The 25,969-nt window shown below is 41.7% G+C and overlaps 1 pseudogene; it reads left to right on the top strand.

Moving 5' to 3' along the window:
* LOC142194109 (SLC35A4 upstream open reading frame protein-like) lies at positions 1-25,969 on the top strand (annotated as a pseudogene).

Here is a 25,969-nt window from a genome sequence, read left to right as displayed (position 1 = left end):
ATGTGCAGATTTATTCATTCTGGTGTATCGTATGCCAGTCTTAATAAAGGACCCAACTGGCACAAAGACCTAGACATGTATGAAGATGCTGCAGCCTTCATGTATCAGTATCTACAGCAAATAGGAAATGGTGTAGATTTCCATTACAACCAACCACAGAAAACTAGTGTGAGTTATAATGAATATGTCGGACCAAGGTGCCCACACCCTGCCCTGATCCATGCCCCGCCCCTATCCGTGCTTCACCCATATTTACACAATGGGACGATCGAGCCTGCTGCACATTTTTGGTCCATGAAAGGGAATTGCATCTAATGTGCTCCACAATATTTTCCCTCTACATGACAAAATTGGTGTAGAGGGATTGATAAATTCCCCCACAATACAAAGAATGTAATTTTCTTGCTATAGCTGTGATAGTATTTAGAAAGGAACATAAAACTTGCAATGTGTATTGACATTGATATGCGCCATTACTCTCCCTGGTTCACTGTTGTCTGGTTCCTTTAAAAAGGCTGTGCAGTAAACGGGGATGCCTGCACTTCTTGTTTTTCCTCGGGGCACTCCTTGTAGGAGAGGGGACCTCTCGATACTGAGCCGTGTGGATGTTGTGCAGGAGGCCCTGATGGTGATGCAGGCAATGACTCAGGAGTCCAGGCAGTTCTAGGGGTAAACTAAATAACTAGGGTTGAGCGATCGGCATCAGAAAAGATCGGATTCCGATCGGCGATCGAGTAAATTTCACGATCGCGATCGGAATTCCAACCCAATCTTTTCCAGCGGGATCAAGATCGGAGGTTATCTCAAGATCGGCACAACCCCAAAAGTGACTTTTCCCATAGAAAAGCATTGACTAGGGTTGAGGATCGGGATCGGAAAAGATTGGATTCCGATCGGCAATCGAGTAAATTTCACGATCGAGATCGGGATCGAGATCGGCTGGAAAATGATCGGAAATTGGATTTTAAAATCGATCTTGAAATCTCAAGATGGCTCAACCCTACAAATAACTTTTTTTGAATAACGCCAACAGATGCTCCAGCAGCTTTGCAGGATGGTTACAGCATACAGTTCAGTGCACAAAGTCCAAGACTTAAAGAGGACCTTTCACCATATCCGGGCACAGGCAGTGTTATACACTGCCAGAAAGCTGACAGTGCGCTGAGTTCAGCGCACTGTCGGCTTTCCCGATCTGTGCCCGGTGTGAAGAGCTTACGGCCCGGTACCGTAGCTCTTCTATGGTCAGAAGGGCGTTTCTGACCATTAGCCAGAGACGTCCTTCTGCCTCGCGGCGCCTATCACGCTGTGCTGTGGAGCGGGGAGGAACGCCCCCTCCCTCTGCTCACACAGCTCGTCCATGTAAGGATTGGAGTCAGGGTCAGGCAGTGCAAAGTGACACAGCTGGGAAAGCAACACTGTGCAACTAATGACAAAAGGGGTCGTAGGCCCTGCGGCTATGACTATGCTGTAGTATCTGAGATGAGGCAGACCAATGCACTTCCTAATTGAAGTGCGCCTACCACGACTCCTTACGCTTCTATCCCGGCGGCTAGGATAAGGGAAGAGGAGGCCCTGAAAGTCCTAGGGACTGGAGTCACGGGGGTCACACCTAAACAGAAAGCACAGTGTAACTGCAATGCAAAACAAAAGACTAAACAGCATGGAACCAGGGAGGACCACAAGTCCCAGCAAGACACAGAAGAGAAGGCGAGGTCAGACGAGCAAGAGGTCAAGCCAGGAGATGTAACAAAATGGTACCGAATCAAAAGACAAGGGATAGCCAAAAATACAAGCCAGGTATATAACCAAGGAACAGACCGAATACAAACAGACAGGGAAACAGACTGAGCAGGGGGACCAGGAAACCCAAAGTGAATGGCTGGCAAGAATCCATGCCTGGGTGGGGTTTAACCCCTTAAGGACCAGGCCATTTTTTGGTTTCGCATTTTCGTTTTTCCCTCCTCACATTTCAAGAGCCATAACTTTTTTCATTTTTCAGTTCACAGAGTCACATGATGGCTTATTGTTTGCGGGACAAATTGTACTTTGTAATGGCACCATTCAATATGCTGTGCAATGTACTGGGAAGCTGGAAAAAAATTCAGAATGAGGTGCAATTGGAGAAAAAATGCATTTGCGCCATTTTCTTATGGGTTTAATTTTTACAGCGTTCACTGTTTGGTACAAATGACATGTTACCTGTGTTCTACGTGTCAGTACGAACGCGGTGATACCAAATTTATATAGTATTTGAAATGTTTTGATACTTTTAAAAAAAATGATAAACTTTGCAAAATAGAAAACAAAATTTGTGTCATCATGTTCTAACACCTGTAACTTTTTCATATTTCCATGTATGGAGCTGGTTGTGGTGTCTTTTTATGCGGGACAAGATGACGTTTCTATTGATACCATTTGGGGAAAGATCTGATGGTTTGATCACTTTTTATTCAATTTTTTATAAGAGGCAAAGTGTTGAAAAAAATGCTTTTTGGCTGTTTTTATTTTTTTTGCCGCTACGTTGTTCGCAGTACGGGATAAATGTTTTAATATTCTAATAGTTCGGGCATTTTGGAGCGCGGGGATACCTAATATGTTTATGTTTAATGTTCTTTAATTACTTTTATAGCTAATCTAGGGAAAGGGGGGTGATTTGAACTTTTATATTTTTTTTATTTTTTTTAATACTTTTAAAAACTTTTTTTTTCTTCTGTTACATTTATGATCAGACCCCTTAGGTACCTTGAAACCTAGGGGGTCTGATCGCCCATACTATTCACTGCAATACTACAGTATTGCAGTGAATAGGAAAATCGCAGCACTTCTATTAGACGATGCCTCTGGCCTCTGGCATCGTCTAATAGATCTTGTGCAGAGACAAGCCTGGAAGCCTTCAATAGGCTTCCGGCTGTCATAGCAACCGATCACCGCCCTCATGTGACGTTCAGGAGGGCGGCGATCGGCGAAACATGGCAGCGCCCATGCCGCCTGCGCTGTTTACACACTGCGGTCACGTTTGACCGCAGTGTGTAAAGGGTTAACAGCAGCGATCGGCTCGGGCACCGACCGCTGCTGTTATTGGCAGGTCCTGGCTGTATGATACAGCCGGCATCTGCCGTGTATGGAGCGAGCTCAGCGTGTGAGCTCGCTCCACACATCCCCATGCGACCCATGACGTACAGTTACGTCAAGGGTCGCTAAGGGGTTAAATAGCAGCAGAGAACACACCTGATGGCTAATGACATGGAGACTGAAGGCAAGGAAAAGATTAACCCTTAATGACCTAAGCACACCCAATAGAACTCTTAAAACGTCTCCCAGGGAGACGCCGCGCAGCAAGGAGACCGCGGCGACTCCGTATCCTGACAGTCCATAGACGAGTATTATCAGGAGAGGGAGGGGGGAGTTCCTCCCGGCTCCACAGCACAGCGTGATAGGCGCCGCGAGGCAGAAGGACGTCTCTGGCTAATGGTCAGAAACGCCCTTCTGACCATAGAAGAGCTACGGTACCGGGCCGTAAGCTCTTCACACCGGGCACAGATCGGGAAAGCCGACAGTGCGCCGAGCTTTCTGGCAGCATATAACACTGCCTGTGCCCGAATATGGTTAAAGGTCCTCTTTAAAGACTTTAACCACGGTAATATAGACACTGTGCAGTACTTGACATACTGTTCTCCTCTCCTCCTCTCGTACCACTCCCTAACTCAGCAGATAGGGGACTGTAAGGGGCTGTGGGTCCTAAGCTTCCAAGGTACCCCTGTAGCTCCTAATGGCATGGACAACAATGTCTCTCAGAAACTCCCAAAGTTCTCTCACTAGCTCTGGGGTAGCCTCCGGTTGTACCTTTGAATAAGATGAATTTTATCTTTAGCTTCTAGGATGAGTTCTCCTGCTGTCTTACTCAGCAAGGTGTCTGATGCTGGAGCTAAACTACTATACTACTGAACCACTGGACTTTACTACTAACTGCTGACCCCCTAAATTGCTGGACTAGCTTTCCTACAGCTGCTAGAGAATATAAACCCTTTCCTTAAACCCCGCCATACAACGTGTGATTGGTCATGAGGTAGTATGCATCCTTCAAACAACAAGAAGGTGCAAAGATAAGTGCGTATGTACAGTAATATGGTGGATACAATGTGCTTCACCATTGACACATACACAGACAAGACACACAAGACAACCCCGGGGTATATGTAACAAACACAAAACATATAGCAGCATTGCTCTGGGATACTGCACTTACAGCAGGCAGGCAAAGCTATAATACATATTATATTATTTACCTTGTTCTCCATTCTAATACCTACTGTGCAGTATGTTAATTCCATGGCTACTGTATGTTAATAGCATAACTTGCTTACAGTAAGTGACTACTACATTTATTGTAGTGATTTAAAACTCACTCTCATACATGTCAGTAGACAGTGAGTTGGAGACTGCACCTTGGTGTAAGGCGAGGGTCGAGAGGTTGGACTCAAGGGACACACTTAAAAAAGCCAGCAGCATGAAATCACGCATTTATAGGGTGGACTGATTTATTTATATTACTATTTTAATCTGAAATAGGTCAGGATTGTCATCATAGAATATATGCAGTACTAGGTTCACACGCCATTCTGTACCTGCAGGGCTCATACCCAAGGGTGGATTAAGAGTAAGACTACCACAGGCCCTGGGCTGTATAACAATTGTGGGCCCTACAATGATTATTTTTAAGACTAGGGATAAAACTTTGGCTGCAACTCTTGTTGCACAATCAAAGATTGCTGTGCTGTCCTGCAACTCTGTCACTAATCTGAATGGATTCATATTTCATAGTCGCAAAAATATGAAACACTGTAGAATTATTTTTTTCAACTGCAAATCACATTTTTATCATCCTTGAGGTCACAATGCAACTCTATTCACTCACATTAGTGATAGAGTCAAAGGCGCCATCACATTCTTCAGGTCTGTGACAGAAGTTGCAGCCAAAGTCACCTTATAGATCCAGCTTAAATGGGCTCATTATCATCTGAATGAGTATTCATAGGAATGCTTATTATCAATCAGTTCCGAGAGTTAGGTTCAATTTACACATTGCGAATTCAATGCATACAACATGACACAGATAAGTGTAGCTGAAGGCAGTTTTTTTTTTTAATGCCACTGGTGTATAGGAGAGGGTACTTCATTGTAAAGATCAACAGGGTCATACCAGGAGTATGTACAGTTATCACCACACTATGTTGCTGTCCTCTGCTTATGAGAAATGTTCCAGGTACATGTAAAATTCTACTACCTTCACCAGCCACTTCTACATGGGATGTACTTGTTAGACTAAGGTCCCACTGGGCAGAAATGCAGCGCTAAAGAGCTGCAGGAAGAACTACAGCGTGAACGCATTGCGGTTCTTCCTACAACACTTTCAACAGAAAGTTCACAGAGTTTTCCACCGCGCACTTTCTGTTACAATTATATCTAGAGGAAAGTCGCCGTAGATATACTTGACATGTTGTGATTTTCAAAACTGCGTCAGCTTTGGAAATCACAGCGTGTCTGCGCTGTGATTTTTTCCGCAAAGTGGGCATGGGATTCGCATGAATCCCATCCACTTTGCAAGTACATTAAAACGCTTCCGCCACGGCCAAATCGCGGCTTTTCCAGCCAGCGGGGCCCTGGCCTTAGGCTAAAGCCCAACGTTGCAGAAACGCAGCGTTTTTTTGTGGCAGATTTTGTTGCAATTTTTTTGAGCCAAAACCAGGAGTGGATTAAGCATAAGGAAGAAGTATAAGAACTTCCTATATATTTCCCATTTCTTTTGTGGCCTATCTTGGCTTTGGCTCAAAAAAACACGACAAAATCTGCAACAAAAAAAGCTGCATTTCCGAAACATGGGACCTTAGCCTTAAGGAGATATTTGGTTTCCCACAAGACCCAGCCTGTCACTTAAGAAGGCCATATTATAATCTGTCACTGCTCATAAAGATATAAAGTTCATAGTACATTAAACATAACAAAGACCTTTGAGTACTACTTAGCATATTCATTGAGAAATGTGTTTTTCTTTTAGCATTAGTTGTTAAACTACAGTTAAAACCACAGAGCTTTTGTCTTTCATGCTCCATATCTCACCATCCACTACAGCTTCAGTCGTGACACTACTATATAGACAATCATCTGGGCTATCTCATACAGAAATCTGATTTGCAACTATTTAACGTATGATTAGTTATGCAGATTCTTAGCATGTAACTGCATTGTTACTGTTTTGCTTCTAAAAATCTCATTTTTAATTTTTATTGTTATTTTGTAAAACCATCTTTGATTTTCAATACTGCCGGAATCCGTCTGGGCACTCTCTGAATCAGATCCAAGCTTATCTCAGCTGAAATCTGATCACAGGTCTTTACTACACGTTCCCAATGTTAGTGCTTACTGGTTGACTCACTTGGGCATGAACAAAATACTCATAAGTATTCAATTTTATTGAGGTCTAAGGAGTGTTGGGTCCAATCCAGCACTTCTACTTCATTGTCATTGAATCATTTTTTTCGCTAATCTTGACATATGCTTTGGATCATTGTCCTGCTGGAACACTATGTCGTCCTTTTCACACCTATAGTACTTGCAAGTACGAAGTAATTTATCTTGCAGGATGCTCACATATAGCTCAGCATTGAAATGGTCTAATTTGGGTCCAAACCTTCTAACTATAATCTTCTGAATCTCTTATAGTGTAAGGCTGTAAAAAAATATATGTCCACCCAGTTCAACCCATTATACTGTGGTGTTGATCTAGATCAGTGGTTCTCAACCTTACTAATGACGTGAACCATTAATACAGTTCCTCATGCTGTGTTGACCCCCAAACATAAAATTATTTTGGTTGCTACTTGATAACTGTAATTTTGCTACTGTAGAGTCTACAGACACATATTGAGGTCACAGTCTGACACCTAATCCTTCACTGCTGTAAAACACTAATTGTTGTGAGTCCTCTCCACTATCACCTGAGGCCATCTATTACTAAACTATAGTAACTTCTACTAACAATACTGAATGTGGTGCTGTCTCCTTTTCATGGTCTTCCTCTAATTTTGTTCTACTGTCAGTTCATCCACTGCTACCCCTCACATAATGCAGCATGCCCCAACACACAATCATCATCTCCTACTTCAACGCCTCCATTCCATCTGTCACCCACATCGCTACCACTTCTCAGTCTGTCACCCTCATCGCTACCACCCCTCAGTCTATCACCATCATTGCTACCAGCTCTTGTATGTAATCCTCTTAGCTCCCAGCTGACTACAGGATGCTCCTTTCAACGGTCATATATATCTGCAGACAGCACTGACACCTTCTCAGTAGGGTGCTGTCTCCTGCTCACTGTACACTGGGGCTGATACACAATGTCCTCTAATGACCGATCTAGGAGTTCCCTATTGTGATCTCCCCAAGTCCAGTCCCTGTCTCTAGGATCCCCTATGTCTTGCAGTCACCTATCTCATGTCCGGACCCCTCGCTGTCCCATCATTGTCTCATCCCAGCTGCTGTCTCTTCAACCCTGTGCGTCCCAGTTATCAAGACTGTTCCCCCAGACCCTGCTGCCCGTGATCCCATTACTGCCACCAAGTTTGTGTCTTACCTTTGGGGTCATGATTACCTCCTGCCGAACCACTCCTCTGTCCCCAAAATCATCATAAACAAGAGTTATCCCTTGTTTGTGTATAAAGACCAGAGCCTGCCCAGTCTGCATAGGCTGACCTACCCTCCGTCCACCTCCAGAAAAGTCGCCATGTTGTGGAGGGACAAAATAAACATGGAACTGCAACTACAGACTAGAGAGCAGTTCTCCAGTATCTAGTGACTCAGACCTGCCTAGTGACGGATAGAGGAGCTGTTTCTTGGGTTCCTATGAACATTGCAAATATGTGTTTTCTGATGATTTTAGGCAAACCCAGTAATAACTTCAGTGTAAAGAACAAGGAGTACTGGAATGATATTATAAGATAAGATAAGATAATCCTTTAATAGTCCCACAATGGGGAAATTTCAGTGATAGTTTCATAGATGGTACAGTAGTATATAACAAGAGAGAAAAACACATACAAGCTCATGGCAGATAGAGAAATCCTAGGAATCATAGCAACAAAAAAAGAAAGAAACACAGACACACTGCAGGATCATTTAGTTCTCTGTGCGGAGTGATGTTAATAATACAGCTGAATGTGGTTGGAGGACATGAGGAGGGGGGTCACAGCATGAAGATATAACAGGCAAAAAACGTTTTGGTGGGGACATATGCAGCTATCATGATAACATGTGGCAGTTCCTTTGGTAGGTGGTGAGATCTCATGCTCACAGCTGATAGTTCGGTATCTTGCATCAGCACTATTGTCCATTAACCACAAAAAAATACCCCAAATATCCTTCATCACAAGCCCTCTTCCTCCTTTCTTCTTACCACTGTGTTCTGCTGCCCAGAGAGGTCTGAAGCCATCCAGGTAGACATGGTGCTGCTCTCTTGCCAAGCTTCCATAAACACATGGGGTAGGTGGGTAATGGTAGGTTCCCAGGTTGTAACAGAGTCCCACGTATCCACAGTAAAAGAAAGAAATACCAGTCAGCTGTAGCATCTTCACACATCAGCAATAGATGCCAAAAATCATCTCCTTGAAAAGAAGAAGTCCACACTTCCATATAGGTTTCTCCTCCATGCCACATGGTGTCCATGCTGTCCTTAGCTCCTGGGGGGATGGTAACAGGCACATGTGCACAGGAAAGACTCCAGGTCTTGAGTCATTGTCCATGCTTAACAATAGAAACAAAAGGAAAAAAATACTCCACAGGATCTTCCATTCGATTTATAGTTGCTAATGCATAGTGCTAGTTTGCTTAGTTACAGGATTCTTGAAGATACAGAGAAAAAGAGTGAAAAAGGAAAGATAAAGGTTGCTACCATCTTGGAGCACTGTATCAAGGCAGCCAGCCACACAAGGCGGCGCCAGGAAGTATATGACGCATTATGGCCCCCATAGTGTCTTGATCTGAACATCACTGAGTCTGTCTGTGATTACATGAAGAGACAGAAGTATTTGAGCAGGCCTACATCCACAAAAGAAATGGGGTTAGTTCTCCAACATTTTTGAAACAGCCTTACTATCAAGGTCCTTCTTGATCTGTGCACAAGAGTACCTAGGAGAATTTATGCTCTTTTCAAGACAAAGGATGGTCACATCAAATATTGATTGGATTTAGATTTCTCTTTTGTTCATTCACTTAATTTTGTTAATTGACAAAGATAAACTATTAACACTTCTATTTTTTAAAACATTCTTACCTTGCAGCATTTTTTCCACACATACTTAAATCTACTGGAAAAATCCTGTACAATTCATGTTTAAAGACATAGAAGATGAGTTGGTTTGTGAAAAGAGTCTTCAGGTCTTACAGGGCTGACAGTAACAACCAGAAGAACACCCATAAAATTATTGGTTTGTCAGCTATTATAAAGATCAGCAATTTGTATGATTATATAGACACTGTCTGAACAACTTCAGAATAAAGTGGAAAGAGAATGGAAACTAAAAGAGTCAAAAACTTTGTGAAAATCAGACATTGGTGCAACAAAGGCTTATTCACATATGTCAAATATGTCTTGCCACTTACAGATAACATGAGAGTCATGCTCAATTTTGGTCTGTTTTCAGGACCACAAATATTCATTTAAAGCCAGTAAGTCTGTGAAAAAGCACGGACTACAAGCAGTCCAGTCTTCTAGACTCATAGACATGGAAAATTTTTTTAAAAAAATACTGATTTATTTAATGGCATTCTATCATTAGAATCCCTTTTTTTTTTTTTTTTTTTAACTAAGTACACGTCAGAGTAGTCCTGTGCTGTCTGAAAACTCTCCAGTGATGTCACTGTCTTTTTCTTTGGACCGATTTCTTCGCCAGGTCATTGGGCGCATCTTCAGCCAAAAGAACCAACTGCGCATGTCTATCAGCCATTTTCCTGTGGTCTCTTACATGAGCACCCGTTTGGCCACAGGAAAATGGCTGACGGACGTTCACAGTTGGTGCTTTTGGCTGAAGATATGGCCGATGACCCGGCGAAGAGACGGTTTGGAAAAGAAGGCAGAGACGTCGCTGGAGAGTTTTCAGATGCCCCCCTGTGTTGTTTGAGCAAAAGGCAACATCCCCTGTGCTGTCTGAAAACTCATTTACATATGGAAGAAATAAGAAATTTCTCAGGAACAGCGGCGTGGATCAGAAAAAGAAAGGGAAGAGGAGAATAGCCTTTCTTAAGGCTATTCCGACATGTACTTAGTTAAAAAAGGGATTCTAAGGATAGAATCCCTTTAACCCCTTATTGACATCCACCGTACTAGTACCGCGGATGCCAGGTGTTTAACTATGGTGGCCGTTAATGTAATGCATTGCATTAGTAATCAGAACCCCTTGGGTTCAAGACCCCTAGGGGGTCTAATAAATGCAAAAAAAATTAAATATATAAAAAAAGTTAAAAAAAAATCTAAAATTTTTTAAAAAGTATTAAAAATTCAAATCTTCTCCTATTCCCTGGAGCACATATAAAAGTACTTAAATACTATGAAACATATACACATTAGATATCCCTGTGTCTGAAAATACCCACTCTACATAATCTACATAAATATTTTTCCCATATGGTAAATGCCGTAGTGGGAAAAAAAGTCAAAAGTGCCAAAAATTTGAATAAAAAGGTGATGTAAGTAATAGCAGTTCCCCAAAATGGTATAACTAGTACACCCCACCCTGCAAAAAAAAGACACCTTATACATCTCCGTACACAGAAGTATAAAAATTTTTACATGTGTCAGAATATGGCGACTTTTAGAAAAAAATTGGCAATGTCAATAAAACCATATCAATTTAGTATCCTTGGAATCGTACGGAAAAATAGAATACAGATGACGTCATTCTGGCTGCACAGTGAATGCTGTAAGAAAATAGCACAAATGCACTTTTTCTTCAACTCTACCCCATTATGAATTTTTTTCCAGCTTCCCAGTACATTGTACAGAATAATTAATACTAGCATCATGAAGAAAAATTGGTTCTGGAAACATTAAGACCTCATATGGCTCTGAAAGCAAAAAAATAAAAAAGTTATGGGGTTTGGAAGGGGAAAGTCAAAAACGAAAATCTAAAAATGCCCACGGTAGGAAGGGGTTAAAGGACAGGATCAACCATGGATAGCAGACAACAAGAACATGAGCAGTATCACTAAAAAGGGACATGTGAATCAGCCATAAGTTGGCATAGGCAAAAACTACAAACAAAGAAAATAAAGATACAATTGGTTAACTGGTACAGAAATGATAGGGTCTTACAGGATGTTATCCCTTATCATAATAATTTTGCACCCATTATTATCTGTTTGTGGCATGGAAAGAAGCACAATATTATTCAAGTCTTGACACCATTGACTGACATTACATATACAAACTGGTTAGCTTCAGAGCAAACATCTTTTTATTTCTAGTAAGGTGAGTTATTTCATACATGATAGCATTATATCCCAATAAAATCAACATCACATATCCAGGATTGCTACTAGATAAGCAAAACACAGGGCACAATTACACAACACTAAGCTATATCTAGATCCAAGTCTTACAACATTTGTCATGTAACGTATGCTACATTATTTATGGTGTTCCAAATTTGTTTATGAGGACTTTTTTGCTTTCTTCATAAGTTCATTGACTCCCGTATGATTTATGTGGTGTCTGCCTAACTACTTTTCCCCATCCATTTTATTATAAGCTCGGAAACTTTAGTACATCTTCTTAAATCAACCCGTAAGTAAGATCAGGGGTCATAGTCCATTCTACCAAATGAGAAAATTAAGTGTGGCAATTTCTGATTGTTCCAGTAATTGCTTAATTGGAAAACTCTAATTAACACTGCCTGGGATATAAATCAATTTAGATAATTTTATTGTAGACAAATTTCTATTCATCTTGCTAAAATAATTCTCCATCCTTGTCATATATTTGCTTGAAGTGAAGGAGACTGCTACGATCTAAGGTATAACTGATCTAGTATCTTATTGATATGCTATTTTTAGTTTTATGTTTCCTAGGACAATGTATTCCATAAAAAGTCTAACCCGAAGGAATAGTTGATTAAACATAAATAAACAATGATATAAGTGAAGGGCGTCTAAATGTAACTATGCCTACAGGAAGTGTCTCTTGGCAGCTTGCAGACAGTAATCAATTTTATTATGAAGGAGAATAGACTCAGTGTACCATACTAATATCCCAATTTGCTTTTTACACGTACACACATACTGTACATGCAAACCTGGCTGCAAAACAAGTTATTGTATTAAGTTGTGGGGCAGTGCTAATATGGGTGCAACACTCTAGACTTACATAGGTGTGTGAATTGTACTCTCTATATAATATAAACTAGAGACATATGACCTTTTTCTGTCCCAGGGTCACATTGTTCTGTAGTACTTAAAGAGAATGCAATGAAGCTTCTTCTGCAGTGTGCATACTGATAACAGATCTTGCTCAAATGTTACTGGTGCTATTACAGTGCCTTCCAAAAGTATTCACATCCCTGGCATAGTTACAGTAACATACCGATAGGCTTCCACTTCATAGATGAATGTCTGGGAACCTTCAATTTTTACTAAAGTCAATGGTTGATGCATAAATTGTGTTTGAATCAAACTCCATAGACCAAAAATACTGTACAAACTGGGATGGAAGAAGTAAGTGACACTTCATGGTTTACTAGTAATGGGGACTATATTAGAAAAGATTTTTTGGATGTGTGGACCAAACTGTGTTGTATGTGGGATGATTTTGGATATACTTTATCTTTTATAGTCTGTAGTCATATAGAGAAATAGAATGAGTTGATGAGGATCTGTAATAACTTGAAAGCACTTAAATGGAAGCTAAGTAGCAGTAACCTGATTCAACAACTACACAGAGAATAAAGGAGTAATTGTTCTTGTTTTCCTTTGATTGGCCTTATGAAGTCTTATGTATTTAGAAATTCATTGTTATAACTACCTGATAGTAATTGTTGGTTGTTTTTGTATCCTGATACTCCTGGAAAATGAATTTGTCAAAGTATTATTTTTTGATATTTACTACTTTCCTATGGGCTTGGTCACTCTCCTACGATAGGCTGATCTGTAACACAAATTTGGGAGGGTTAGATTTACCAGATGCCTACTATGATAATCAATCTGCTGAGCTTAAATAATGGATTCAATTTCAATTCCAACAACACTCGCTTTTACGAATGAAAGTTTGTCCCCATGTCTTCATGCCTAACTTTGGGGGCCACCTGATTGGAAAAATACCCCTTGCTCCCCATTTACTTAGAATTATATGATTCATTGCTACTACTACACCCTACTGGGACACCTTCCTACATACGCTTATGAGAAAGAGAACTAGGTATCTCCCTCTGTAGTTCAGACATTTCCTTCGCTTCACTCCAGATCACATGATTTTTCTAAATGTATAAAAATATACTCCTACAAAGTATTCACTAAGGGGTACAACACTTAAAAGTCTTATTGGTCCGGTTTTAACTGGCTTATGTTGGAGATGTTGTAGAGAAAGAGGCACTTTAGGTCACATTTTATCGTATTCATAACTTTTGGCTATAGAGTGAATCCCAAATTAACAAAACATGTGGTTTTTCTGTAACCTTAACCCCTTCCTGAGTTTTATTATGGCTGCTTCTCCCCTCCTGGTCATGCGCGAAGAAAGACCTACCCACTCATCTTTTCCAAGCCGCTTAACTGAACTGGTTGAGCAAAGAACTGACGACTGTTAAAAATGTGGTTTTCCAAATTAGATCAGATCTTCCATATAAAAGAATTGGACGATTAGGGATGCACGTCTCATTTTGGGCGCCTATTTACTCAATCCAACTTCTGCTATTCTGTCCTCTGCCTATTCTTGTTCACAACAAACATCCTCAAGCGGAGATTCCCTCTAACCAGTCTCACTAACACTTGATCTACTTTGTTAATAGCAGTGTAGTTCTCAGATTCCAACCCAACACTTTTCCTTTTAGCATTGTCCACTGAGACACTGGTGCCCTGTGCTCTTCACAGATGAAAGCAGGTTCACACTGAGCATCTCCACGGCATCTCCAGACTCTGTCACCTCTGTCACATCTGCTCAGCATGAACCTGCTTTCATCTGTGAAGAGCACAGGCCACCAGTGGCGAAGCTGCCAATCCTGGTGTTCTGTGGCAAATGCCAAGCATCCTGCACGGTGTTGGGCTGTGAGCACAACCCCCATCTGTGGACGTCGGGCCCTCATACCATCCTCATAGAGTCGATTTCTAACCGCTTGTGCAGACACATGCACATTTGTGGCCTGCTGGAGGTCATTTTGCAGGGCTCTGGCAGTGTTCCTCATTGAATAAAGGCGGAGGTAGTGGGTTGCTGCTGCTGGGTTGTTGCCCTCCCACAGCCCCCTCCACACCTCCTGGTATAGTGGCCTGTCTCCTGGTAGCACCTCTAGCGTGTCACGTTGCACCACAGACTGTCCAGGAGTTTGCAGATGTTTTAGTCCAGGTCTGGGAGGAGATCCCTCAGGAGACCATCCGCAACCTCATCAGGAGCATGCCCAGGCGTTGTAGGGAGGTCAAACAGGCACATGGAGGCCACACACACTACTGAGCCTTACTTTGACATGTTTTAAGGACATTGCATCAAAGTTAACTGTAGTGTTTTTTTCCACTTTAATTTTGGGGGGTGACTCCAACTCTAGGTTAATAAATTTGATTTCCATTGATGATGTTTGTGTGATTTTGTTGTCATCACATTCAACTTTGTGCAGAGCAAAGTATTCAACAAGAATATTCCATTCATTCAGATCTAGGATGTGTTATTGGAGTGTTCCCTTTACTTTTTTGAGAAGTGTGCGTGTGTATATATATATATATATATATATATATATATATATATATATATATATATATATATACAGTGCCGCACCTCCCATGAGGCGAACTGAAGCGACCGCTTCAGGCGGCGCTATGCCAGGGCCACGGGAGGGCGGCATTTTTGCTGACCTAAGCCAGTCCAGGACAAGCTGTCCTGGACTGGCTTAGGGTCACCGTCACTGAGCGGTGGATTGGGGAGGCTGCTGGAGCCATGGTTCACCCCTGTATATATATATATATATATATATATATATATATATATATATATATATATATATATATATATATATATATATATATATTTGTACCATATATATACTGTATAAGCTATTACATGAACAATATGCATTTTATATCTATAAATTCATCTAATATTATACCTGTATTTTCCTCTTACATGCATCTATAAGTCTAACACTGTGCTAAGATGTTGCTCCACTTTCTATGCTACTGGAGTGATTTTTTAAACAGTCACAATTGCTAAATCTGGAGTTCAGACAGTTATATTCCATTTCCATCCATATTTTAAAAGTGAGTGAGTGATCTAAAAATACAGAGTTTCATTACATTTTTCATAAATAAGTGCAAAATATTGCAATATATATTTCCTTACGTAGTTCTAGAGTGCATGGTTGATAAATTCCCACTATAGTGTATCAATTTTGCCTGAAATGTTCATTAAAATTCTGGAATCTCACAAAAGTGATTCATATTAAAAGTAAAATAGAAAAATGTAGAAAAATTAGGAAGGGCACTCACCCACATCCAGGCTCGTCTTCATAAAATACTCTTTTATTGAAGTAACAATGTAGTTTAAAAACAAGTAGTGCAGGGAGGGAAAGAAGCATATAGGCAAGTAGGCAACAGCCGTTTCGCGCAGCTATGTGCGCTTTCTCAAGCCTCAGAATGCAAGGCTTGAGAAAGCGCACATAGCTGCGCGAAACGGCTGTTGCCTACTTGCCTATATGCTTCTTTCCCTCCCTGCACTACTTGTTTTTAAACTACATTGTTACTTCAATAAAAGAGTATTTTATGAAGACGAGCCTGGATGTGGGTGAGTGCCCTTCCTAATTTTTCTACATTTTTCTACTTTGCTCATAATGCTTTTTTGGTCGTTGAGCACCCCCACGGCGCTCTATACATAGAGTTGTGATCCTCACGTTTACCTTCTATTTATTGGGACTTTAATTGATGTTTTCCTCAGTGCCATCCTATATTTTTCTTCTTTTTTTGTTTAAAAGTAAAATACCTTGCATCCCGAACATGTCACACTTTGCCTGACATATGACATGAATAGTCCCAAACCTTATACTGGCAAAGTATCTTGAAAATCAATGATAATGTTTATTTGAATGTCATTGTCAGAGCTACTGCAGCATCCAGTCATCTGAAGATAACCAAGATAAATCTTGTTGCCAGAACACAAGCAATCCATAGCAAGCATCTCCATTGCAGTAGCGATCTCTTTTAGAAACACAGTTTATGCGTAGAGATGAGCGAACAGTGTTCTATCGAACACATGTTCGATCGGATATCAGGGTGTTCGCCATGTTCGAATCGAATCGAACACCACGTGGTAAAGTGCGCCAAAATTCGATTCCCCTCCCACCTTCCCTGGCGCCTTTTTTGCACCAATAACAGCGCAGGGGAGGTGGGACAGGAACTACGACACTGGGGGCATTGAAAAAAATTGGAAAAAGTCATTGGCTGCCGAAATCAGGTGACCTCCATTTTAGACGAATAGTGGATTTCAAATCCGGGTCATATGAGAATGTGAACTTTGTGACTATGAGACAGGGATAGCTGTACAGGCAGGGATAGCTAGGGATAACCTTTATTTAGGGGGGAATGTTATTAAAAATAACTTTTTGGGGCTCTATCGGGTGTGTAATTGTGATTTTTGTGAGATAAACTTTTTCCCATAGGGATGCATTGGCCAGCGCTGATTGGCCGAATTCCGTACTCTGGCCAATCAGTGCTGGCCAATGCATTCTATTAGCTTGATGAAGCAGAGTGTGCACAAGGGTTCAAGCGCACCCTCGGCTCTGATGTAGCAGAGCCGAGGCTGCACAAGGGTTCAAGCGCACCCTCGGCTCTGATGTAGGAGAGCCGAGGGTGCACTTGAACCCTTGTGCACCCTCAGCTCTGCTACATCAGAGCCGAGGGTGCGCTTGAACCCTTGTGCACACTCTGCTTCATCAAGCTAATAGAATGCATTGGCCAGCGCTGATTGGCCAATGTATTCTATTAGCCTGATGAAGTAGAGCTGAATGTGTGTGCTAAGCACACACATTCAGCTCTACTTCATCGGGCTAATAGAATGCATTGGCCAGCGCTGATTGGCCAGAGTACGGAACTCGACCAATCAGCGCTGGCTCTGCTGGAGGAGGCGGAGTCTAAGATCGCTCCACACCAGTCTCCATTCAGGTCCGACCTTAGACTCCGCCTCCTCCGGCAGAGCCAGCGCTGATTGGCCGAAGGCTGGCCAATGCATTCCTATGCGAATGCAGAGACTTAGCAGTGCTGAGTCAGTTTTGCTCAACTACACATCTGATGCACACTCGGCACTGCTACATCAGATGTAGCAATCTGATGTAGCAGAGCCGAGGGTGCACTAGAACCCCTGTGCAAACTCAGTTCACGCTAATAGAATGCATTGGCCAGCGCTGATTGGCCAATGCATTCTATTAGCCCGATGAAGTAGAGCTGAATGTGTGTGCTAAGCACACACATTCAGCACTGCTTCATCAAGCCAATACAATGCATTAGCCAGTGCTGATTGGCCAGAGTACGGAATTCGGCCAATCAGCGCTGGCTCTGCTGGAGGAGGCGGAGTCTAAGGTCGGACCTGAATGGAGACTGGTGTGGAGCGATCTTAGACTCCGCCTCCTCCAGCAGAGCCAGCGCTGATTGGTCGAGTTCCGTACTCTGGCCAATCAGCGCTGGCCAATGCATTCTATTAGCCCGATGAAGTAGAGCTGAATGTGTGTGCTTAGCACACACATTCAGCTCTACTTCATCAGGCTAATAGAATACATTGGCCAATCAGCGCTGGCCAATGCATTCTATTAGCTTGATGAAGCAGAGTGTGCACAAGGGTTCAAGCGCACCCTCGGCTCTGATGTAGCAGAGCTGAGGGTGCACAAGGGTTCAAGTGCACCCTCGGCTCTCCTACATCAGAGCCGAGGGTGCGCTTGAACCCTTGTGCACACTCTGCTTCATCAAGCTAATAGAATGCATTGGCCAGCACTGATTGGCCAGAGTACGGAATTCGGCCAATCAGCGCTGGCCAATGCATTCTATTAGCCCGATGAAGTAGAGCTGAATGTGTGTGCTAAGCACACACATTCAGCACTGCTTCATCACGCCAATACAATGCATTAGCCAGTGCTGATTGGCCAGAGTACGGAATTCGGCCAATCAGCGCTGGCTCTGCTGGAGGAGGCGGAGTCTAAGATCGCTCCACACCAGTCTCCATTCAGGTCCGACCTTAGACTCCGCCTCCTCCAGCAGAGCCAGCGCTGATTGGTCGAGTTCCGTACTCTGGCCAATCAGCGCTGGCCAATGCATTCTATTAGCCCGATGAAGTAGAGCTGAATGTGTGTGCTTAGCACACACATTCAGCTCTACTTCATCGGGCTAATAGAATGCATTGGCCAGCGCTGATTGGCCGAATTCCGTACTCTGGCCAATCAGCACTGGCTAATGCATTGTATTGGCTTGATGAAGCAGTGCTGAATGTGTGTGCTTAGCACACACATTCAGCTCTACTTCATCGGGCTAATAGAATGCATTGGCCAATCAGCGCTGGCCAATGCATTCTATTAGCGTGAACTGAGTTTGCACAGGGGTTCTAGTGCACCCTCGGCTCTGCTACATCAGATTGCTACATCTGATGTAGCAGTGCCGAGTGTGCATCAGATGTGTAGTTGAGCAAAACTGACTCAGCACTGCTAAGTCTGCATTCGCATAGGAATGCATTGGCCAGCCTTCGGCCAATCAGCGCTGGCTCTGCCGGAGGAGGCGGAGTCTAAGGTCGGACCTGAATGGAGACTGGTGTGGAGCGACCTTAGACTCCGCCTCCTCCAGCAGAGCCAGCGCTGATTGGCCGAATTCCGTACTCTGGCCAATCAGCACTGGCTAATGCATTGTATTGGCTTGATGAAGCAGTGCTGAATGTGTGTGCTTAGCACACACATTCAGCTCTACTTCATCGGGCTAATAGAATGCATTGGCCAATCAGCGCTGGCCAATGCATTCTATTAGCGTGAACTGAGTTTGCACAGGGGTTCTAGTGCACCCTCGGCTCTGCTACATCAGATTGCTACATCTGATGTAGCAGTGCCGAGTGTGCATCAGATGTGTAGTTGAGCAAAACTGACTCAGCACTGCTAAGTCTGCATTCGCATAGGAATGCATTGGCCAGCCTTCGGCCAATCAGCGCTGGCTCTGCCGGAGGAGGCGGAGTCTAAGGTCGGACCTGAATGGAGACTGGTGTGGAGCTATCTTAGACTCCGCCTCCTCCAGCAGAGCCAGCGCTGATTGGTCGAGTTCCGTACTCTGGCCAATCAGCACTGGCCAATGCATTTCTATGGGGAAAAGTTAGCTTGCGAAAATCGCAAACTGACAGGGATTTCCATGAAATAAAGTGACTTTTATGCCCCCAGACATGCTTCCCCTGCTGTCCCAGTGTCATTCCAGGGTGTTGGTATCATTTCCTGGGGTGTCATAGTGGACTTGGTGACCCTCCAGACACGAATTTGGGTTTCCCCCTTAACGAGTTTATGTTCCCCATAGACTATAATGGGGTTCGAAACCCATTCGAACACTCGAACAGTGAGCGGCTGTTCGAATCGAATTTCGAACCTCGAACATTTTAGTGTTCGCTCATCTCTATTTATGCGGCCTCTTGTTTCATTTATATTTCATGAAAAGAAATAAATGGAGAAATATTTAGCATAATACATCACTTATATTAAAGATGTCCCTAGCATCTCACAGGAAACAACATTTAAAATGAAAAAAAAAACATGAAGCACATAGGATTTATGGAATGAAAAATAAGGTACGGCAGCTCTTCTTACAATTAGCGTGCATGTTATAAGGAAATAAAGCAAAGAAATCTATTTAAGCACTGAACTCTGGAACAATTCTCAAAAGAAAATCAGATGTATTACATAATCATGATATATTACAGGAATAGAATGTCTTTCTTAGAAGCACTAATGAAGTAATGGAACAAGGGTAAACAGGTCAATATGATATTATCATGGAACAGGAAATGAAAGGACTGTACGTAATCGAGTGGAATAAACCCCAAAATATAAACGTGTTAGTTTTGCCATCTTTATTAAGCAACTTGTATAGTCTTACCCTTACATGATCTTGCTGTTGACTGCTGACAAAATAATACTGCTCTTGATCTGTTATATGTGGATTTTGCTGACAGTTATTGACCATAAGACAGTGAGCAGCTTGAACTCGCCTTCTAGAAAAGTCAATAATGTCACTGTAATCAATAACACAATCATCAATATACAGAAGATCTTAAAGATCCTGGGCCCCAATCCAAAATCTGCCCCATATACTGTGCTCTTGTTTGTGCTGGTAACTTCTTATGTGGCAGAAAGGCCTTTGAGCCCTCAGAAGCAACTGTTAGCTAGTGGGAGCTGAAAGGTGGTAGCTAGAACCAGAAAAATTTTGGGGCTTCATGTTTAGTCATGATGTATAAATTATCACTATTCTATTACTTCATATTCACTGAAAATTTACTTAAAGTAATCTTCTGGTATACTACATAGACCTACCAGAAAATCCCATTGTTAAAGTTTATGGACTTGGATCACCACCAACAATTTGTTAACACCACTACATAGATTTCCAGCACGGGCAATCTCCAACACACCATTCTAAATACACTGCATTTGTATTGTGTTTGGGTTCCTATACAACTCTGTAGCCCTTTTGATGTGAAAATCAGTGGCGGCCTAAGCTCACTAACTGTTGTGATATGTGGACATGGATTTATTAAGACAGGTTTGATTCACCATTTAAAGTGGATTTTTAAATAAGCTTAGAATTCTGAGATTTAAAGATTGAGATATTGAGTTCTAGAAATATTTAATATAACAATAACTGTTCAAATAAAATGCATCAGTTTTTATGGTAACACAACACCCCATTCTTGTGTAGCTTCCATTAGCAGCCAATGTTATTATTGTCATTGGTCTGACACTTCAGTATGACATGTAATGTAGATTGTGGAGATGAGGGGAGGTTTAATAATAACAATAATCTTAACTGCTAGACATAGGGTTGAGCAATCGGGATCAGAAAAGATCAGATTCCGATCGGCAATCGAGTAAATTTCATGATCGCGATCTTTTTAGACGGGATCGAGGTTGAAGGTTATTTCCCACAATGCTTTGCTACTGGCCAAGCATTGTAGGAAACGCTAACAATGTTAGATAGGTCCCATAGGAATGAATGGACTCAGCCGGCACACAGCCTGTGTCGGCGTCCGGCCACTTAACCCCCTGCGCACCGGGTGCATCCATTCATTCTAATGGGAGACTAGCTAACATCTCTAGTAGCTAACACTTACCTGCACAGATCACTGGTCCAGTCCTAAGCAACAAGCCCCGCCTTCTTCCTAGGTCTGTAACACTAACCTGGGAGGCGGGGGCAGTGAGGCAAGAAGAGGAAGCGAGAACAGCGGGGACCAGACCAGCGGCAGTGATCTGTGCAGGTAAGTGGACACCAGGGGGGACTAAGTAGCCAGAGGATTTTTTTGAATCACTACACAGTGTGGAGTCTAACAATTAAAGTGTTCAATTTTTAGACTCCATGCTGTGTAGTGAATAGGATCGTTTTTAAAATCCGATCTTCATTTATTTAAAAAAATCCCATTGACTTGCATTGGGATCAGAATTGGGATCAAGATCGGGTTCAAATGGAAAATGATCGGAAATCATATTTTAAAAACGATCTTGAAATCTCAAGATTGGCTCAACCCTAGCTAGACATCATTAGACAAATAGACAAGAAACAGAACTGAATTTTTGTTGAAGTTTGCTAGATAAAGGGAACCTGTTGCATTGAACATTTGTATGATCTGCAGACAACATTGGAAAGAGCAAAGGAATTAAAGGGGCTCTATCATTGGGAAAAGTAATTTTTAGCTATATACTTGCATAGCCTTTAGGAAGGCTATTTCACACCTACCTTTTGTATGTAAATTGCCTCAGTAGTTTTTGAATAAGTCTGTTTTTAGTCATATGCTAATTAGCCTTCTCTGTGCACCTGGGAGTGTCTGTGATCACAGTCTGCTGTTCTCTATGTGTATGACAGAAGAGAGGTGAATCATCAGCACAGCAGCCTCTGCTGTACATACACATAGAGAATAGCAGAGAGGAGTGCACAGTGAGACTTCTGGTGCACAGAGAAGGCTAATTAGCATATGAATAAAAACTGACTTATTCAAAACTACTGAGGCAATTTACATACAAAAGGTAGGTGTGGAATAGCCTTTCTAAAGGCTATGCAAATATGTGCTTAACTAAAAATGACTTTTCCCAATGATAGAGTCCCTTTAAGCAATTTTGTATTGTTACAGTGTTGAGGGAAAAAATTCATTATAAACTACTTGCTATTGACATCTCTAATAGGTTGTATGCAGGTATGAAGCTGACGTGTATAATACACTGCAGTACAGAAATAATGTAGTGTATTACACTAGTGATCACTGTAAGGGATGCATCTATCATACATGCTTTAGTCCCTATAAATATATAGAAAAGAAAAATGAAAGACATAACAATTTTCTTTGTTATTAATGCTTTATTGTATAAACATATAAAAGGAAAAAAGTACACGTAATTGGTATGGATACAGAATGAGATCTAGATAATATACTTGTTCATAAGAGACAGTACAATATCTTGCATCCCTGTAGACCAATATCTGTGTACTCTGCATAACTTACAATCTAATAGTTAATGCTTTGTGTAAATTAATAAGATGCACGGTAAAAGCCCGCTATGTAAAACGACTGATAACATTTAGAAAACAACAAAAGATTCTTTACTGTGAGTTAAAATTGCTTTTTTTTTTTAAGAAGTACAGAAACTGCTGTGTTGTTTCCTAGTCCATTAATTGCCAATGTGATGTTTTATGCCAGGAAAATATTGCTCTCAGTACTAATAAGTTAATGCTGGAATATGCTCCAAGTTAAATTATAGTGTGGGTGTAGATATGTGAGATGTTTTTCCCTACTGATTTTCTATATTTAATCCACACCAAACTGGGATAACAGTAATTGAATAGAACACTTTGAAGTTTTAATTAAATAGCTATAAAATGTTAAATATGGAATTACATTCTAATTTAATTGTATGGGGGAGGGGAAGGGGCAAATAAATATATTCTCTCCTTACACATGAGCACACCCAAGCTGACAATCACTATAGCCTGTCACATTTCAGACGGACTGTTCCATTAAAGGGATTGCCACAATATCACAATTCCTGTTCATGCGCACTTTTCACGTAAGAGAATTGTTATGTAATCAACCATTTGTTGGAATAGGATGGGACAACCTTCTTTAATGATGATAATAGGTCACTAAGGGTGATCATGTAATTGAATAATAACATGCCTATTTCTATTTTCTATAATTCCAAAACTTTAGTTTCATTATGTTATATTAATTGATAACTCTCATTCACATTTTTCAGAGCTAGATATATATCAAGAATAATGGCATATTATTTAAAGCAGATTTTCCTTTAAAAATATTTTTTCCATTTTTATCACTTAAATAATCTTTAACTATTCTAGATTTCATGCTAGCTATAACAGCAGGTATGATGTTGTACTGATGGAAGTCGAGGTAAAACAGGTTATTAACATTCTGCATCGTGAACACAAATAAATAATTTTTTGTGAAAATATTAAATGTTACAATAATTCTTAGCTATAGAACAACAATAAAACAAATAAGATATAAACAACATAGTATATTGTAACTTAATAACAACTTGACGTAATACAATATTGTATAATAACATATATACACTCACCGGCCACTTTATTAGGTACACCTGTCCAACTGCTCGTTAACACTTAATTTCTAATCAGCCAATCACATGGCGGCAACTCAGTGCATTTAGGCATGTAGACATGGTCAAGACAATCTCCTGCAGTTCAAACCGAGCATCAGTATGGGGAAGAAAGGTGATTTGAGTGCCTTTGAACGTGGCATGGTTGTTATTGCCAGAAGGGCTGGTCTGAGTATGTCAGAAACTGCTGATCTACTGGGATTTTCACGCACAACCATCTCTAGGGTTTACAGAGAATGGTCCGAAAAAGAAAAAACAGCCAGTGAGCGGCAGTTCTGTGGACGGAAATGCGTTGTTGATGCCAGAGGTCAGAGGAGAATGGCCAGACTGGTTCGAGCTGATAGAAAGGCAACAGTGACTCAAATAGCCACCCGTTACAACCAAGGTAGCCAGAAGAGCATCTCTGAACGCACAGTACGTCGAACTTTGAGGCAGATGGGCTACAGCAGCAGAAGACCACACCGGGTGCCACTCCTTTCAGCTAAGAACAGGAAACTGAGGCTACAATTTGCACAAGCTCATCGAAATTGGACAATTGAAGATTGGAAAAACGTTGCCTGGTCTGATGAGTCTCGATTTCTGCTGCGACATTCGGATGGTAGGGTCAGAATTTGGCGTCAACAACATGAAAGCATGGATCCATCCTGCCTTGTATCAACGGTTCAGGCTGGTGGTGGTGGTGTCATGGTGTGGGGAATATTTTCTTGGCACTCTTTGGGCCCCTTGGTACCAATTGAGCATCGTTGCAACGCCAAAGCCTACCTGAGTATTGTTGCTGACCATGTCCATCCCTTTATGAGCACAATGTACCCAACATCTGATGGCTACTTTCAGCAGGATAATGCGCCATGTCATAAAGCTGGAATCATCTCAGACTGGTTTCTTGAACATGACAATGAGTTCACTGTACTCCAATGGCCTCCACAGTCACCAGATCTCAATCCAATAGAGCATCTTTGGGATGTGGTGGAACGGGAGATTCGCATCATGGATGTGCAGCCGACAAATCTGCGGCAACTGTGTGATGCCATCATGTCAATATGGACCAAAATCTCTGAGGAATGCTTCCAGCACCTTGTTGAATCTATGCCATGAAGAATTGAGGCAGTTCTGAAGGCAAAAGGGGGTCCAACCCGTTACTAGCATGGTGTACCTAATAAAGTGGCCGGTGAGTGTATGTTACAGGCAAAGTATGAAATCAGGCATTATATAGAATGCCTAGGCATTCTATATAATGCCTGAAACTAGCAGACAATGTATGAAATAACGAATCATTCCATACATTGCCTAGGCATTCTATATAATGCCAGAGGAGAATCAGGCAAAGTATGAAATAGCTCTAGGCACTTCGTTCCCAAAGTATGAAATAGCTCTAGGCACTTCGTTCCCAAAGTATGAAATAGCTCTAGGTGCTTCAGTCAAAAGCCACTAAGCAACTTCATTCCCTGCACTGCTTCAATGTGTCTGTCACAGAGATACTGAGGGCTCCCCAAAACTAAAGGATCTTGCTTTTCTCAAAAATCAGTTAGAAATCCTGCAACGTAAATTGGAGAACGAAGTACAGGCTGGAGTTTCTCAGGAAGGCACTCTTCTGAGCTCTCCATTTCTCAAGGGATTCTTAGCTGGCTACATTGTTTCCAAACTCAGGGCTTCTGCTTTCCTTGGCTTTGTGGTAGGAACTTGTACAGGAATTTACGCTGCCCAAGCCTATGAAGTACCCAATGTGGAAAAGACGATCAAGGACTAGCTTAGGTCTTTAAGAAAAGGGCCAGATTAGACTGGAAAGAAAGTGCTGACACTCCATATATCGCTCCCTCAATGCTTTAAGTGCTTTATTGGAACTCTTCAAAATACTGGGTAAACACTTGCAATGTGTGCAA

This window comes from Leptodactylus fuscus, chromosome 2 (genome assembly GCF_031893055.1).
Source record: "Leptodactylus fuscus isolate aLepFus1 chromosome 2, aLepFus1.hap2, whole genome shotgun sequence".
Taxonomy (NCBI): domain Eukaryota; kingdom Metazoa; phylum Chordata; class Amphibia; order Anura; family Leptodactylidae; genus Leptodactylus; species Leptodactylus fuscus.
The sequence above is the reverse complement of the archived record's forward strand: the minus strand, read 5'-3'. Positions and strand labels throughout refer to the sequence as shown.